Raw genomic sequence first — 16660 nt, 5'->3', positions numbered from 1 at the left:
TTTAACAAGTGGCCGAGCCGATATTGCACATTTTACACCAGCGCCAAAAGTCAAAATGACATCCAACTAACTTATCACACACTGGAAATCAAAACTGCAACCTTCTGATCTGTATGGTTTATAGTGGGCAAGAAGGGTCCCAGATCAACTCACATTGTAAATAGTTACACTATTGACTTTGGGGCTGAGTGTTGTTATATATATAAACTTGTATTTACTCTGTACAGCCACCAGAGGGCTCATCCCCCGGAGTCCCAAGGGATCCCATAACCCCTTGGGAGCACAGGTAATTAAGGAGGCTTCACAGGTTGGAGAGGCACTCTGGAGACCTGCAATAAAAGACTACAGTCACACTTTAGTTTGAGCTCACAGTGTTCAGTCTGACTCTTTCTTCATACACAACAATTAGGTGATCACAATGCAAATTAACTTTACAAATCCTTCTGTCTAGCCCTGAGTCAAACCTTCATTCCATCTAATTCACTTTTGTGTACCCTCAGCTGCCAGCTTCCCCATGGATAGTTTGTCAGGGTGAACTCAAACTTTTTAATATTAAAACCAAAAATGCTGGAAATACTCTGCAGGCCAGGCAGCATCCATGGAGAGAGAAACAGAGTTAATGTTACAGGTTGATCACCTTTCCTCAGACTTTTTGTCTGAATTTGCCATCTTCCTTAATACTATACAAAAATAATTTAAAAAATCTTCACACATCATAGATTGTATCAGGCCTTACCGTTTGGGAGTTGAGCAGGAAGAGACAACAAATTGAGGTACGTCAGCAATGGGGTTTAAGCTTGTCAGTGCTGTTGAGACTAAGAGACAGAAATGACATCCTATCTTATTTGTTCCATGTCTCCAAACAGGAAATAACGGACTCACAAAGATACACTATATACTTATTCAACATCAAGGAAGCTAACTATAGTGAATCACCATGGAAGGGCCTTCGCCTCCTACAATACATAATGTAAATTAGCAGATAACGATATTCACAGATTTTGGTGTTTTCCCACAAAGACATTGCCCTTTTTAATATTGCCATATTTATGCTACATGCTCTGCAAATATGTATTCAAAATGTTGTTTATTCAACCCTTGGTGCTGATCTCAGCCCGTGTGCTAAAACAATTTCGGTTTCCCTGGGTTAGGGAGGGGTTAAACTAGAGTTTTTGCCGTTGCTCTAAGGATCCCTGCTGCAAGTCCGCATCAGGTAAGGCTGGGATTGGGCTTGACTGTGATGCATTCCACGGTCAAATGGTCCACCTACGTTCACTCTCAATGTTCACATGGGAAAAATGACTGCTCAGATGGGGTAGCAGATGGGGTAGCCAGTACCAGGGAGTGGTATCCCAGGAAGAAGTCAATGTCTTCAGGAGGAATGAACTCCGGGGGAGAATAAATACATTATTTGAAAAATGTTACTCATGCTAATTTTTCACAGTGAAAATTAAAATCGCACCCCTGGTGTGACTTAAAATGGACAGTGTTTGGGGTGTTGACAACAGCAAATTTGCACACGTTTTCAATTTCTGGGATTTGGGCATGGTGCTTCATAAAGAGGTTATAGCAGAGCCCAAGAGCACAGGGTTCGGGCACAGTGAACACTGGAAAAGCAGGTAAATCAGGGCACACACCTGCAGACCTGGTTTAAACGGAGAAAATTCGGGTGGCTTCCTTTCCAGGCTGGCGCTCCAAGACGCCCGGTTGCCTGATCTTCACTGGGCCCAGGCGATCTTGGGCGTCTGGGCACAGGCCCAGCAAAATCTCCTTTGACGACTTCTGCAAGATTTACCGGACCCGGTTTACCACACAAATCGTTTCCCTTCATTGTCAGAGTTTGACAGGAGTTCATTTTCAGTGGGTTTATTTTTTCTGTGCCACCTGGACTCAGTAAGGAAACAAAGAGAAAACGGCAAGCGCTGATCAACGGGAATAAAAAACAGAAAGTGCTGAAAATATAGAGCCGGTTTGTCCTGAATTTGTAAAGCCAAAAGGTAGATTCATGTTTTGGGTTGCGACCATTCATCAGAACGAACGATCTACACCCAAAATATTAACCTGCATTTTGCTTTGCAGATTCCTCAAATAACATTGCATTTTCTGGTGAAGGTGCTAGTGTCTTAAAAATGACATTTCAGCAGCTGTTCATTTCCAGCTTGCCTCGCAGAGCACACAAACAGTGTATTTGCATTACGCTGACCACAGACATTGATTGTTATGTTTCAAACACTGATAAGAGTGCGCGGAAGCAGGGCCGAACTGACGCAGGAAGCAGGTTGCAGTTTCATAGATTATGGTGTCTTTTTTTTGCTCCACATTTCATTATTTCCTTCTATGTTATCTGCAGACAATCCCCCTCAGAGCTGAGAGCTATCGGAAACAGGAAGGCTGGCAGGGGTCTGTTTTAGTGAATACTGTTTTGAGGCTTCAATTGGCAAGAATGGAGAAGGCAGAGCCACTTAAAATACATTCAGAGCCAGGCCTCTTCACCCAGTCTCGCCAAGGATATCCAGTCAGAGGCAAGAGTACCCCAGGGAAATCTCTGACCACAGACAAAGAAAGTTACACTATTTCCCACTCAACTGAGAGGGCCTTCGGAGAGATTTCTAATCAGCTCACTGTCAGGCCTGCTTCCTCTGATCACTTTAAATGGCTCCAGTGCTGTCAGAGCGACCCTGGGGACTGAAAGTGGGGGGTCGCCGAGAGACACACTTGACTCCTATTTAAGATAATCAGCGGCACTGACTGAATGGGCAACATAGCCTTCTTACAAGATGTTCGGTCTTCCTGATTAAATCATTTTCAAACATAAACCAAGCTTCTCGTTTTTCTTTACTCACACTCTGCAGACCTCTTCAAGTCGGTACACACAAGGCTTTTAAAGCTATTTCAGACCTGTCCTTCGAGTTGCTTCAAAAGCATATGTACATAGGAGAGCCACTTCAGCCTTGTTCAGTTTATCCACATCCATTAGGGGACAAGTCAACAGATTGACTTTTAAAGGTAGGTCATGGTATTCTTCTCTTACTTTTCAATTTATCTCCTTTTTTCCCCTCCTCTTCTAAAAGCACCTGACCTTTAAGTGTCAGCTTGGCTCAGTTGGTAGCACTCACTTCTCTGAGGCAGTAAATTGTGCATTCAAGGCCTACTCTGGAGACTTGAGCATGTAATCTGCGCTGTTACCTGAGGGAGTTGGAGGTGCTGTATTTTGGAAGAGAATTTACATCGAGACTCTGACTGCCCTCAAGGATGGACGGAAAAGATCCCATGGCATTTTTTTGAAAAAGCGTAGGGAGTTCTCCAGGTATCCTGGTCAATATTTATCCCTCAACCAACACATAGGATTACATAGGATATATAACACAGGAACAGGCCATTCGGCCCAACCAGTCCATTTATGTTGCACTCGAGCCTCCTCCTGGCTTTCCTCCTCTAAATCTATGAGCATAACCCTCTATTCCCTTCTCCCTCATGTGCTTGTCTAGCCTCCCCTTAAATGCATCTATACTATTCGCTTCAACCACTCCCTGTGGTAGCGAGTTCCACATTCTCACCACTCTTTGGGTAAAGAAGTTTCTTCTGAATTCCCTATTGGATTTCTTGGTGACTATCTTATATTGATTGCCTCTAGTTATGCTCTTCCTCACATATTATCTAGTCATACATCGCACTAGCTTGCCATTCGCATGAGACAGTCTCAGGATGATGTAAAAGATCTCACAGCACTATTGAAGACTGGTAGGGGAGTTCTCCCAGTGTTCTGGCTAACATTTATCCCTCAACCAAGACCTAAAAAAAATAGATGATCTGGTCATGTACTTGTTTCTGGGAGCTTGCTGTGCACAAATTGGCTGCCACGATTCCCATAGTATAGCAGTGACGTTAATTTAAAAGTATTTAATTGGCTGTAAAGTACTTTGGGGTGTCTGTGAAAGGCGCTATATAAATGTAAACTCTTTTTTTATATAAATGCAAGTTCTACAGGTGCGAGTTGCTTCCAGAACCTCATCTAACTGGCCATTCTTCATATGTGAGCTTAGACAATGGGTATTGGCAGTTTGACCATGGGGGGGGCATCACAGTCAGCCTCACCCACCATCCACACATGTGCACTTTACAGTACGGCTTCAATGATTCACAATTAGACATGGGCACTCTGACCGATTTTCTTCTTTCCCCAGACTGGGCACACATTGCCAATTGTATTTCCCAGGGCCACCCAGGTTCAGATCATTTCACTCAGTACAGAACAGAAATTAAGGCCCTGATGACTCAGCAAATCTATCCAGTGAGTAACTGAGCCAGACAGATCAGAAAGGTCCCAGGTTTGATCCTAAGTTTGAGGTCAGTTAGCTTGTCACAGGCAAGGCATCAATTACATAGAAAATGTAGAAACATAGAAAATAGGTGCAGGAGTAGGCCATTTGGCCCTTCTAGCCTGCACCGCCATTCAATGAGTTCATGGCTGAACATGCAACTTCAGTACCCCATTCCTGCTTTCTCGCCATACCCCTTGATCCCCCGAGTAGTAAGGACTACATCTAACTCCTTTTTGAATATATTTAGTGAATTGGCCTCAACAACTTTCTGTGGTAGAGAATCCCACAGGTTCACCACTTTCTGGGTGAAGAAGTTTCTCCTCATCTCAGTCCTAAATGGCTTACTCCTTATCCTTAGACTGTGACCCCTGGTTCTGGGCTTCCCCAACGTTGGGAACATTCTTCCTGCATCTAACCTGTCTAAACCCGTCAGAATTTTAAACGCTTCTATGAGATCATCTCTCATTCTTCTGAACTCCAGTGAATACAAGCCCAGTTGATCCAGTCTTTCTTGATATGTCAGTCCCACCATCCCGGGAATCAGTCTGGTGAACCTTCGCTGCACTCCCTCAATAGCAAGAATGTCCTTCCTCAAGTTAGGAGACCAAAACTGTACACAATACTCCAGGTGTGGCCTCACCAAGGCCCTGTACAACTGTAGTAACACCTCCCTGCCCCTGTACTCAAATCCCCTCGCTATGAAGGCCAACATGCCATTTGCTTTCTTAACCGCCTGCTGTACCTGCATGCCAACCTTCAATGACTGATGTACCATGACACCCAGGTTTCGTTGCACCTCCCCTTTTCCTAATCTGTCACCATTCAGATAATAGTCTGTCTCTCTGTTTTTACCACCAAAGTGGATAACCTCACATTTATCCACATTATACTTCATCTGCCATGCATTTGTCCACTCACCTAACCTATCCAAGTCACTCTGCAGCCTCATAGCATCCTCCTCGCAGCTCACACTGCCACCCAACTTAGTGTCATCTGCAAATTTGGAGATACTACATTTAATCCCCTCGTCAAAATCATTAATGTACAATGTAAACATCTGGGGCCCCAACACAGAACCTTGCGGTACCCCACTAGTCACTGCCTGCCATTCTGAAAAGTACCCATTTACTCCTACTCTTTGCTTTCTGTCTGCCAACCAGTTCTTAATCCACATCAACACACTACCCCCAATCCCATGTGCTTTAACTTTGCACATTAATCTCTTGTGTGGGACCTTGTCGAAAGCCTTCAGAAAGTCGAAATACACCACATCAACTGGTTCTCCCTTGTCCACTCTACTGGAAACATCCTCAAAAAATTCCAGAAGATTTGTCAAGCATGATTTCCCTTTCACAAATCCATGCTGACTTGGACCTATCATGTCACCTCTTTCCAAATGCACTGCTATGACATCCTTAATAATTGATTCCATCATTTTACCCACGACCGATGTCAGGCTGACCGGTCTATAATTCCTTGTTTTCTCTCTCCATCCTTTTTTAAAAAGTGGGGTTACATTGGCTACCCTCCACTCCATAGGAACTGATCCAGAGTCTATGAAATGTTGGAAAATGACTGTCAATGCATCCGCTATTTCCAAGGCCACCTCCTTAAGTACTCTGGGTTGCAGTCCATCAGGCCCTGGGGATTTATCGGCCTTCAATCCCATCAATTTCCCCAACACAATTTCCCGATTAATAAGGATTTCCCTCAGTTCCTCCTTCTTACTAGACTCTCTGACCCCTTTTATATCCGGAAGGTTATTTGTGTCCTCCTTAGTGAATACCGAACCAAAGTACTTGTTCAATTGGTCTGCCATTTCTTTGTTCTCCGTTATGACTTCCCCTGATTCTGACTGCAAGGGACCTATGTTTGTCTTTACTAACCTTTTTCTCTTTACATATCTATAGAAGCTTTTGCAGTCCGTCTTAATGTTCCCTGCAAGCTTCCTCTCGTACTCTATTTTCCCTGCCCTAATCAAACCATTTGTCCTGCTCTGCTGAGTTCTAAATTTCTCCCAGTCCCCGGGTTCGCTGCTATTTCTGGCCAATTTGTATGCCACTTCCTTGGCTTTAATACTTCCCTGATTTCCCTTGATAGCCACGGTTGAGCCACCTTCCCTTTTTTTATCTTTATGCCAGACAGGGATGTACAATTGTTGTAGTTCATCCATGCGGTTTCTAAATGTCTGCCATTGCCCATCCACTCTCAACCCCTTAAGTATCATTGAAGTAAGACAATTTGCGTTAGCACTTCTGACTTAGGTAGGGACAAATCAGCCAGGGTTTCTGGTTGCTTTCAGCTTTGCTCAGTTGTTAGCATACCTGGTGCTGAGTCAGAGAGTTGTGGGATGGAGCCCCATACCAGGAGTTTGAGCTTATAATCTAAACCGACACTCCAGTGGGATGACTGCACTGTTGGAGCTACTGTCTTTCAGATGAGATATTTTGCCTAATCCAGTGGTTTAGGTGGATGTTAAAGATCCCATGGCACAATTTGAGGAAAAACAGGGTGTTTTCACAATATCTTGACCAACATTCCTTTCTCTACCCCATTAAAAACAGATTAACTGGTCATTCATCTCATTGCTGTTTGTGCAAGAAAATAACTTGCATTTCGATCAAGGACATCTCAAAGCATTTTACAGACAATGAAGTACTTTTGAAGTACTGTTACAATGTAGGAAATGTAGAGTAATGTAATGTAGGGTAATGTAATGTAGAGTAATGTAATGTAGAGTAATGTAGTGTAAAGTAATGTAATGTAGAGTAATGTAATGTAATGTAGAGTAATGTAATGTAGAGTAATGTAATGTAGAGTAATGTAATGTAATGTAATGTAGAGTAATGTAATGTAATGTAATGTAGCGTAATGTGATGAAATGCAGTTTGTGGGTTCTTTCTATGTGTAAAAGAACAGCTGCTTTTTCCCACAGCCAATGTAATTTATTATATGTGAAGTACTATGAGACAAGCCACTAGGCAACTGCAATGTCATGTTTTTAATTCAATGACACACCTGGAAGGTCAAGTATGTGGATATGGAGTGAGGGCAGGATTGTGTTTGGCTGTGACACCTCCCATTGTTGAATAGCATTGCCAAAACCGAGGTCCCAAATATGAATAGGAAGGCTCCGGCAGCATAACTACTGGGGGTTGCCCACCGGTGACCTCTGCTCCTGACCCTGCTGAAGTATCTATGGTCAATGGGAGATTGCCTGCTTTGCATGTCTTGCATTTTTGATGGGGGCCCAGGCCAGAACCCCCAGGCTGACCCCAATTATGCCTTTTAAACCCATCGTATTGGCAACTCGTCAATAGTGCTACCAGGGGCGGGGAACTTCCCAGAGCTGGAATGTCCTCCCTCTGGCCACTCCCATTCTGACATTGGGGGTTGGGGACATGTTTAGGGCAGACAGGTGTTCTGACCCCCAAAGAAACCTGGAGCTTGATCCGTCCAAATTTCACCCACTCCGCTGCACTCCCAACGGATTTACATTGGAGCGCAGAAATAGGGGCAAGGATGGTCAATGCTTGCATGGAGGTCAACCATTTTACATTGAGTCACATCCAGCAAATAATCAACACCTCAGGAGCGGAGGCAGCAACTCCTCTGCCAAAATCAGCCCTTGCTCATCTATAATGGATCCTGGCATTCCAACTCCTCATGGTGAAATCTCTCCTTGGCTTTACCCCTCCCTATCTCTACAATCTCCTCTCCCCAAAAGCTCTCAGTTCCTGTTACTGAGGAGGAGGCCCGTGTTCCATTGAAACCAGAATTAAATTCAGTATACCATCACGATGATCTACACTCACAGGATTCCTTGCTGATTGTTGCAAAGGGAACCAGAGGACAGATCATCTTAGAAGTCTACACCTCTGTCTAACTCAGTCTAACTTTGACACCACAGCCTGACCTCATTCTACTCCCCCACTTGCAATTAAATAGACACTTCCTCAATCCAGTTACCATCCTACCATCTGACAACACATCAATCCTCTTTGCCCCTACATGACCGTGTCAGTAATCATCATCAGGGTGAATGAATCAGCACCAAATTAATGCAGCCTTTCCTGCATGTCTGTAACCTCTGTGATGAATAAATCACCATGTCAGTGCGCAGGTATTTCTAATACAATAATTGCAAAGTGCACACAATCACCCTATTGTTTCCTAACACTGTCCTTCTTCTGTGTGCCCACGTGCACCTTTCTATCACCTATTCTGGGGCTCCTTCTCAGTGCCATCTGAGGGCCTGAAGGATCGAGGGAGGTGTCATGTTATACAGAAGGGTCATGGCGCTCATTTCAGCTTGCTCCTGGCATTGAGCCGCTGCTGGCTGCACCTCAGGAGGGTGCTCTTGGGCAGCCTGGTCTTGCCTCCCATGTTTCATTGGCATGTTGATCTGAGAGAGAAAGGCCGGAGACCTGGCATGTGCTGCTATCCTGAGAGACAGCAATGTCAGGTAGGTGTAGTCAAACCATCACCGTCCCACCATGATCTCTTTGAGGGAGGCTTGAAAGTCCGCCTCTGTAAAGTTATGTGTCTCTCTCTAGGATTGAGCCCTGTCCTGCTGCGCTCTGGGTCCAGATGGTGCTTCAATGGTCATTATTTTGTAAAAAGTAAAATACAAATATCAATAGTATTGATATCTATTGGATAACTCTTGCAAACAGTCACCACAGGCACGATGAGCCAAATGGCTTCCTTCTGTGCTGTATCACTCTCTCATTCTATAAAGACACTCAGTAAAGTTATTTGAGAGTGAAGAATGCAGGCTGATTCATCTTTTTAAAGGCTGCATATAAGTTTCCAGGAAGTTCAATGCTTACCTCTGCTTTTAAGTTTGAGAGCAACAATTTACAACAACAATAACTTTTATTTATATAGCATCTTTAATGTCCCAAGGCGATTCATAGGAGCATTATCAAATAAAATTTAACATCGAGCCTCATAAGGAGATATTAGGATAGACGACTAAAAACTTGGTCAAACAGATAGGTTTTAATGAGCGTCTTAAAGGAGGAAAGAGAGATAGAGAGTTGGTGAGGTTTAAGGATGGAATTCCAGTGCTTTGGCAGCTGAAGGCACGGCCACCAATGGTGAAGTGATTAAAATCAGGGATGCTCAAGAGGCCAGAATTGGAGGAACTCAGAGATCTTGGAGGATTGGAGGCACTGCGCCAAACAAATTACAGGGAACATTGATTATAGAGCTGGAGGAGAGTACAGAGATAGGGAGGGGCGAGGCCATGGAGGAATTTGAAAACAAGGATGAGAATTTTGAAATCAAGGCATTGCTTAACTGGGAGCCAATGTAGGTCAGTGAGCACAGGGGTGATGGGTGAACGGGACTTGGTGCGAGTTAGGACACGGGCAACCGAGTTTTGGATGACCTCAAGTTTATGTAGGGTAGAACGTGGGAGGCCAGCCAGGTGCGTGTCAGAATAGTCAAGTCTAGAGGTAACAAAGGCACGGATGAGGGATGGATTTTAGAACTGATGGCTGTCTCAGGATATGATGAGACTTTTCCTGTACACCCCAGGAGCGAGTGTGAAATGCTGTATACTGAAGGCAAGATTGAATGACTACCTCCATGTTTTGGTTTGTACAACTAGGCAATCATTTTACACTTGATTGGAATGTTTTTGTCAATGACAATTTTTAAATAATTGGGAACATCAAATACCCATATTTACCACTCGTTCTGAGAATCCAGCATGCATTTGTAGGAAGAGCTCCAGTGAAAATTTGAAACATAACAGTTATATAAATATAACAGAGCTGACAGCTGTTCTGGTGCAGAAAGAGTTGTGTGACAACCTTAACTGACCTGGGGCCTTCCTTGTCCAGCTCAGTGTCACCCCACATGGTGCGCCCATCATAGGTCTGTAAATGGAGCCAGTGTGGCCTTTGTCAATGAAAGAGTGGGTAATGAAGAAGATTGGTGCACTTCAAGTATCTGTATTTTAACCATGTGCATTTAAGGGTTTTACAATCTTATTACTTTTACTGGGAGCTGACCAGGAAAGGAAATAAGGCACCTTATCAGACTGCCCCAGAATGGAACACGGCTGTTGTCTGACTGATATTACTGCAGGCTGCTGAGAGTACCACAATAATACTGACTATAATTGACTGTAGTTGTCGCAAACTACTATTCAGAATATTACAGAGGTGACTGACAGCATGTAATTTTACCCACTCAAAGGCATCTGTATAATCAAAAAGCAACAGACTGCTCTTTATAGTCTCCAAATTAAAATCAGTAATTTTCATACCCTCGTATCAGATGTATTTTAAACACAGAAAGACTGCACCAACCCTGGAAACTGGCCATTATTTTACCTGAAAGAAGAATGTCATAAGAAGACATTAAATATTCATGCACTGATATCGCACAAATTTGTGTTGGCAGTTGGTGAGCTGGAAGGAGGGCCACAGAGCCCAACCCAATACTATCCTGACCTGATTATAATAAATGCCTAATTCACTGGATGGCAATCAGGAGCAGAAGCCCCGCCTGCCAAATTCACTTCTAAAATCTTAAAGTGCATCAAAGAACAAACTAACAACAACTTGCATTTATATAGCGCAATTAACGTAGTCAAAAGTCCCAAGGCATTTCACAGGAGCTTAAATCGGACAAAAACAAAGAGTAAACCTTCCAGACCCAGCACATGCTTTACCAACGTTCGGCCGTGCACCATTTAGGAAAGTTGGGTAACTTACATAATTAATGTGCGCCTGCAGCTGGCAACTCGTCAAGGGGAATTTAGAAAAACACGCAAGAAAGGGGCTAAAATTTACATAGGTGCCCAACTTTGCGCACGACAGTAAACTATGTCTTTATTGGCATGCAGCGCACCTCCTGTGCGGAGTGGATGATGGAGATAATCTACGTCAAAGCTACTGCCAATATTATTCCTATCGGGCCAATGCGAGACACCGTAAGGGCAGCTTGATGCATCCAATTTTTCTTTCCTGCCTACTGGAGGAAAAGACCTGACCTCTGCTTCACCTGAGGGAAAGCGAGGGAGGAACTGGTCAGTGGGGAAAAGTAGGAACAAAGAGATCAGGCATCAGGAGAAAATGCCAGTGCTACCGAACAACGCATTGATGATGTATCTAGTGTTCTAACAGCATGTTACACGTAAATTAGAGTGACTGTAATGTCAGTAGATACAATGTCGGTTGAATAAAACAGATCAGTTAACCAGGTTCTTTTTATCCATGAATTTTGACTTTATTTCCAATTCTTTGTTCAAAGGAGACTCTGACGAGCCAGTCCCTTCTCTTTGGAGCTTTAGCATGTAACTGAATAATCTGCCTTTTGTCTTTTCTCCCACACACCACATTGCTGAGAGCATAATCCACTTATGATCACTAGGGATGACAAAAATAACCCAAGGAGCATGGTCCTAAATCAGATTTGGAGCACCTTGTATCTTCTAGAGCTAGGGTTGAAATCTGAGATTAAAATAGAGTTCGCTTCAGTGAAGGGAATTTGTTGCTAATTGTGACACAAGGTGGACTGCATATGGTGACGCCACTATTCCCGGCCAGAATAGAGATGATTTGTGAATGCCCCCATCAATCACACCGCACTGCTGGAAGTGACTGGGATTGTTGTGGCAGCTGTACGACATCAGCTGGCGATGATGGTGACCACAAGAGCTGTACCTACTAACCTGTCAACCTTCGAAACACTCGAGGCTCTCAGCAAAAGAAGTCAGCTCTGCCCGTAGAAAGGTTCCGCATGGTATGTAAAACCTTCATTGCAGCAGTGACAGAGCTGTTAGTGCAGACACACACTGATATCGGTAGTGTAACTCTCATCACCTTTTCAACTGTTTCCCCCCCCAATTTTATTTTTGACCGTTTCAACTGCGGCTCAATGTTTGCACTCTCACCTCCGAGTCAGAGGCCATAGATCCCATTCCAGAGATTTGAGCACAAAATCTAAGCAGGCACTCACTCCAGTGCAGTGCTGAGGGAGCCTGTACTGTCGAAGGTGCCGTCTTTCAGAGGCGATTTCAAACCGAGGCCCCGTCTGCTCTCTCAGGCAGATGTAAAAGAAATAGGTGGAGAGAGAAGATGACTGTGTGGCTGGAGAGATGGTGCAGGAGGGAGGGCTTTAGATTCCTGAGGCATTGGGATTGTTTCTGGGGGAGGTGGGACTTGTACAAGCCGGACGGGTTGCACCTCAAGCAGAGCCGGGACCAGTATCCTCGCGGGAGGGTTTGCTCGTACTGTTTGGGAGGGTTGAAACTAGCTTGGCAGGGGGATGGGAACCGGAGAATAGATTTAGTGGCGAGAGAAGCAAAGCTGGAATTGGGCAGCAGAGAGGTAGAAAGTGAATTTGGAAGACAGAGGAAACAAGGGCTGAAAAATAGACAAGAGGGGAGTTTGACAACACTAAATGGTATATACTTCAATGCAAGGAGTATGGGAAATAAAGCAGATGAGCTGAGAACACAGATTGACACTTGGGAGTACGATATTATAGCTATTACACAGACATGGCTGAAAGAAGGGCAGGTATGGCAGCTCAACATTCCTCGTTACCAGGTTTTCAGATGGGATAGAGAGGGGGGTAAAAAAGGAGGGGGGGGTCGCAGTATTGATTAAAGGAACAATTATAGCTGTGAGAAGGGATGATATGTGAGAGGGGTCATCAAACGAAGCCCTATGGGTTGAATTAAAGAACAAAAAAGGGACGATCACACTACTGGGAGTGTACTATAGACCCCAAGCAGTGAGAGGGAGATACAAGAACAAATATGTGGGCAAATTGCTGCAAAGTGCAAAAACTATAGAGCAGTAATAGTGGGGGACTTCAACTACCCTAATATTAACTGGGAAAAAGGTAGCATGAATGGTACAGAGGGTGTGGAATTCCTAGAATGCATTCAGGAGAACTTTTTTAGCCAGTATGCAACAAGCCCAACAAGGGAGGAGGCGGTTCTGGACTTGGTTTTGGGGAATGAAGAGGGGCAGGTGGAAGGGATATCAGAGGGAGAGTATTTTGTTGCTAGTGATAATACTTCAGTAAGATTTAGGGTAGTTATGGAAAAGGACAAAGGGGGACCAAGAATAAAAGGTCTCAATTGGGGTAAAGCCAATTTTGCTGAGATGGGATTTGGCCAAAGTGGACTGGAAACGGCTACTTGATGGTAAATCAGTGTCAGAGCAGTGGGAGGCATTCATTGAGGAGATCCTGAGGGTACAGAGCAAGTCTGTTTCCTTTAAAAAAAGGGTGGGGCTAACTGATCTAGAGCCCCATGGATGTCAAGGGACATACAGGGTAAGATAAAGGAAAAAAGGGAAGCTTATGACAGATACCCAGAACTCAATACTGCAGAAACTCTAGAGGAGTATAAGAGGTGCAGAGGTGCAATTTAGAAAGATATCAGGAAAGCAAAGAGAGAGCATGAAAGAATGTTGACAAGTAAAATCAGGGAAAACACAAAGAAGTTTTATAAATACATTAAGAGCAAGAGGATAACTAGAGAAAAAGTGGGGCCTATAAAGGAAATCTATGTGGGACGCAGAAGATGTGGGTATGATTCTTAATGAATACTTTGCATCTGTTTTTACAAAAAGAGGGGCGATGCAGACTTTGCAATGAGGGAGGAGGAAATATTAGATGAGATAAACATAGTGAGATGGGAGGTATTGAGGGGATTAGCAGCTTTGAAAGTGGTTAAATCCCAAGGGCCAGATGAAATGTATCCCAGGCTGTTTAGAGAAGCAAAAGAGGAAATAGCAGAGGCTCTGACTATCATTTTCCAATCCCCTCTGGCTACAGGTGTGGTGCCAAAGGACTGGAGGACTGCTAATGTTGTACCTTTGTTTAAAAAGGGAGAAAGAGACAGACTGAGTAATTGCAGGCCAGTCAGCCTAAACTCAGTGATGGGAAAATTATTGGAAAAAATCCTGAGGGACAGGATAAATCTTCATTTGGAAAAACATGGATTAATCAAAGACTGTCAGCGTGGATTTGTGACGTGTCTGACTAACCCGATTGAATTTTTCGAGGAGGTAACCAGGAGGGTCGATGAGGGCAGTGCATATGATGTAGTGTATATGGATTTTAACAAAGCTTTTGATAAGGTCCCACATGGCAGACTGGTCACGAAATTAATAGCCCCTGGGATCCATGGCAAAATGGCAAGTTGGACCCAAAATTAGTTTGGAGGCAAGAAGCAAAAGTTAATGGTTGATGGGTGTTTTTATGACTCGAAGACTATATCCAGTGAGGTCCCGCAAGGCTCAGTGCTGGGTCCCTTGCTTTTTGTGGTATATATCAATGACTTGGACTTAAATGTTGGTGGTATGATTAAGAAGTTTGCAGGTGGCACTAAAATAGGCTGTGTGGTTGATAATGAAAAAGAAAGCTGTGGACAGCAGGAAGATATCAATGTACTGATCAGGTGGGCAGAACAGTGGCAAATGGAATTCAATCCCGATAAGTGTGAGATAATGCATTTGGGAAGATCTAACAAGGAAAGGGAATACACATTAAATGGTATGACACTGAGGAGTGTAGAGGAACAAAGGGACCTTGGAGTACAGGTCCACGGGTCCCTGAAGGTAGCAGGCCAGGTAGATAAGGTGGTTAAGAAGGCATATGAAATACTTGCCTTTATTAGTCGAGGCATGGAATACAAGAGCAAGGGGGTTATGCTTGAACTGTATAAAACACTGGTTAGGCCGCAGCAGGAGTACTGTGTGCAGTTCTGGAAACCGCAGTACAGGAAAAATATGATTACACTGGAAAGGGTGCAGAGAAGATTTACAAGAATGTTGCCTGGACTGGGGAATTTTGGCTATGAAGAAAGATTGGAGATGCTGGGTCTATTTTCTTTGGAGCAGAGGAGGCTGAGGGGAGACCTCACTGAGGTGTATAAAATTATGAGGGGCCTGGATACAGTGGCTAGGAAGAACCTGTTTCCCTTGGCAGAGGGGTCAACAACCAGGGGACAAGGAGATAAAATAATTGGGGGAAGTTTAGAGAAGATATAAGGGAAAATTTATTCACCCAGGCGGGGGTCTGGAACTCACTGCCTGAAATGGTGGTAGAGGAAGGAACCCTCACCACATTTAAAGTATACTTGGATGTGCACTTAAAGTGCCATAAACTAAAAGGTTACGGGTCACGAGCTGAAAAGTGGAATTAGGCTGGATAGCTCTTGGTCAGCCGGCGCAGACACAATGAAACAAAATAGCCTCCTTCAGTGCTGTAAATTTCTATGATTCTATGAAAAGATCCCATGGCACTATTATGAAGAAAAGCAGGGGAGTTCTCCCTGGTGTCCTGGCCAATATTTTTCACTCACCCAACATCACTATAACAGATTATCTGGTCATTATCACATTGCTGTTTGTAGAAGCTTGCTGTGTGCAAATTGGCTGCTGCATTTCCTACATTACAACAGTGACTACACTTCAAAAGTGTAGTGTCCTTAGATGCACTAGTAATGACTCCACGAGGCAGTGTGTTGTACTTGAACTGTAGTGTCCTTAGTCCTTTATTAGTTAACTCCAGACTGAGGATCACACCTGGTGGCCTGCCTTTTATAGTAGGCCAGGCACACCTGTACAGGTAAACTACGAGTCTCCCACTGCTGTGCCCTCTGGTGGCACCTCTTGTGATAGTAATAGTACCAACAGTAGCCATGTAGGATACATGACATCACTCCCCCCTGAGCCCTCAGAGCAAATCGCCTCTACATTGACAGTGCTCTGGGCTTAGCTCTATGTGGGCTCTGTCTGGTTGACCCTTGGCAGGTCATTTCAATCTTGAGTGAGTGGTTGGTGCAGTAGCATGCTGGTGGTTGCTGTGTGTATGTGTCCCTGACCACTCCATTCTCCCCCCCACCCACATCGATTATGGTGGTGGCTCCTGGCATTCATGTACATTCAAGTTCCGGTAAGTGGGTTTTGCATTTTTTTTTTTGTGTGTGTAGTTCCGTGTTGCGACAAGTGTGTTAGATGCCTTACCGATGCAGTGACAGTGCATGAGGACAAGCTAGTTCCGCAGCTGCTGGGTTGTGTCCCTGCAGTCTGGTGGTGGCTCAGTGCCCGGTGCTGACAGGGGGAACAATGCCTGCGACCTCCGTATCCTTTCTTTGTGCTCCGGGTGGCTGCTGCTCCCTGCACAGGGAACTGCTGACTCGCTGGCCTGAGCGTCGTTTGGTTTGGAATCCTGGCTGGTGCCTGTTTCCTTTGGGGGAACAGTGGCGGGTGACCCTACATCTAGGAGTATGGCCTTGGTGGCGGTGGGGTCTGGGGACTGCGCCTTGGTACAGTCTACTCCTTTAGGCTCGTGGCAGT

Source organism: Pristiophorus japonicus, chromosome 5, assembly GCF_044704955.1.
Source record: "Pristiophorus japonicus isolate sPriJap1 chromosome 5, sPriJap1.hap1, whole genome shotgun sequence".
NCBI lineage: Eukaryota > Metazoa > Chordata > Chondrichthyes > Pristiophoridae > Pristiophorus > Pristiophorus japonicus.
The sequence above is the reverse complement of the archived record's forward strand: the minus strand, read 5'-3'. Positions refer to the sequence as shown.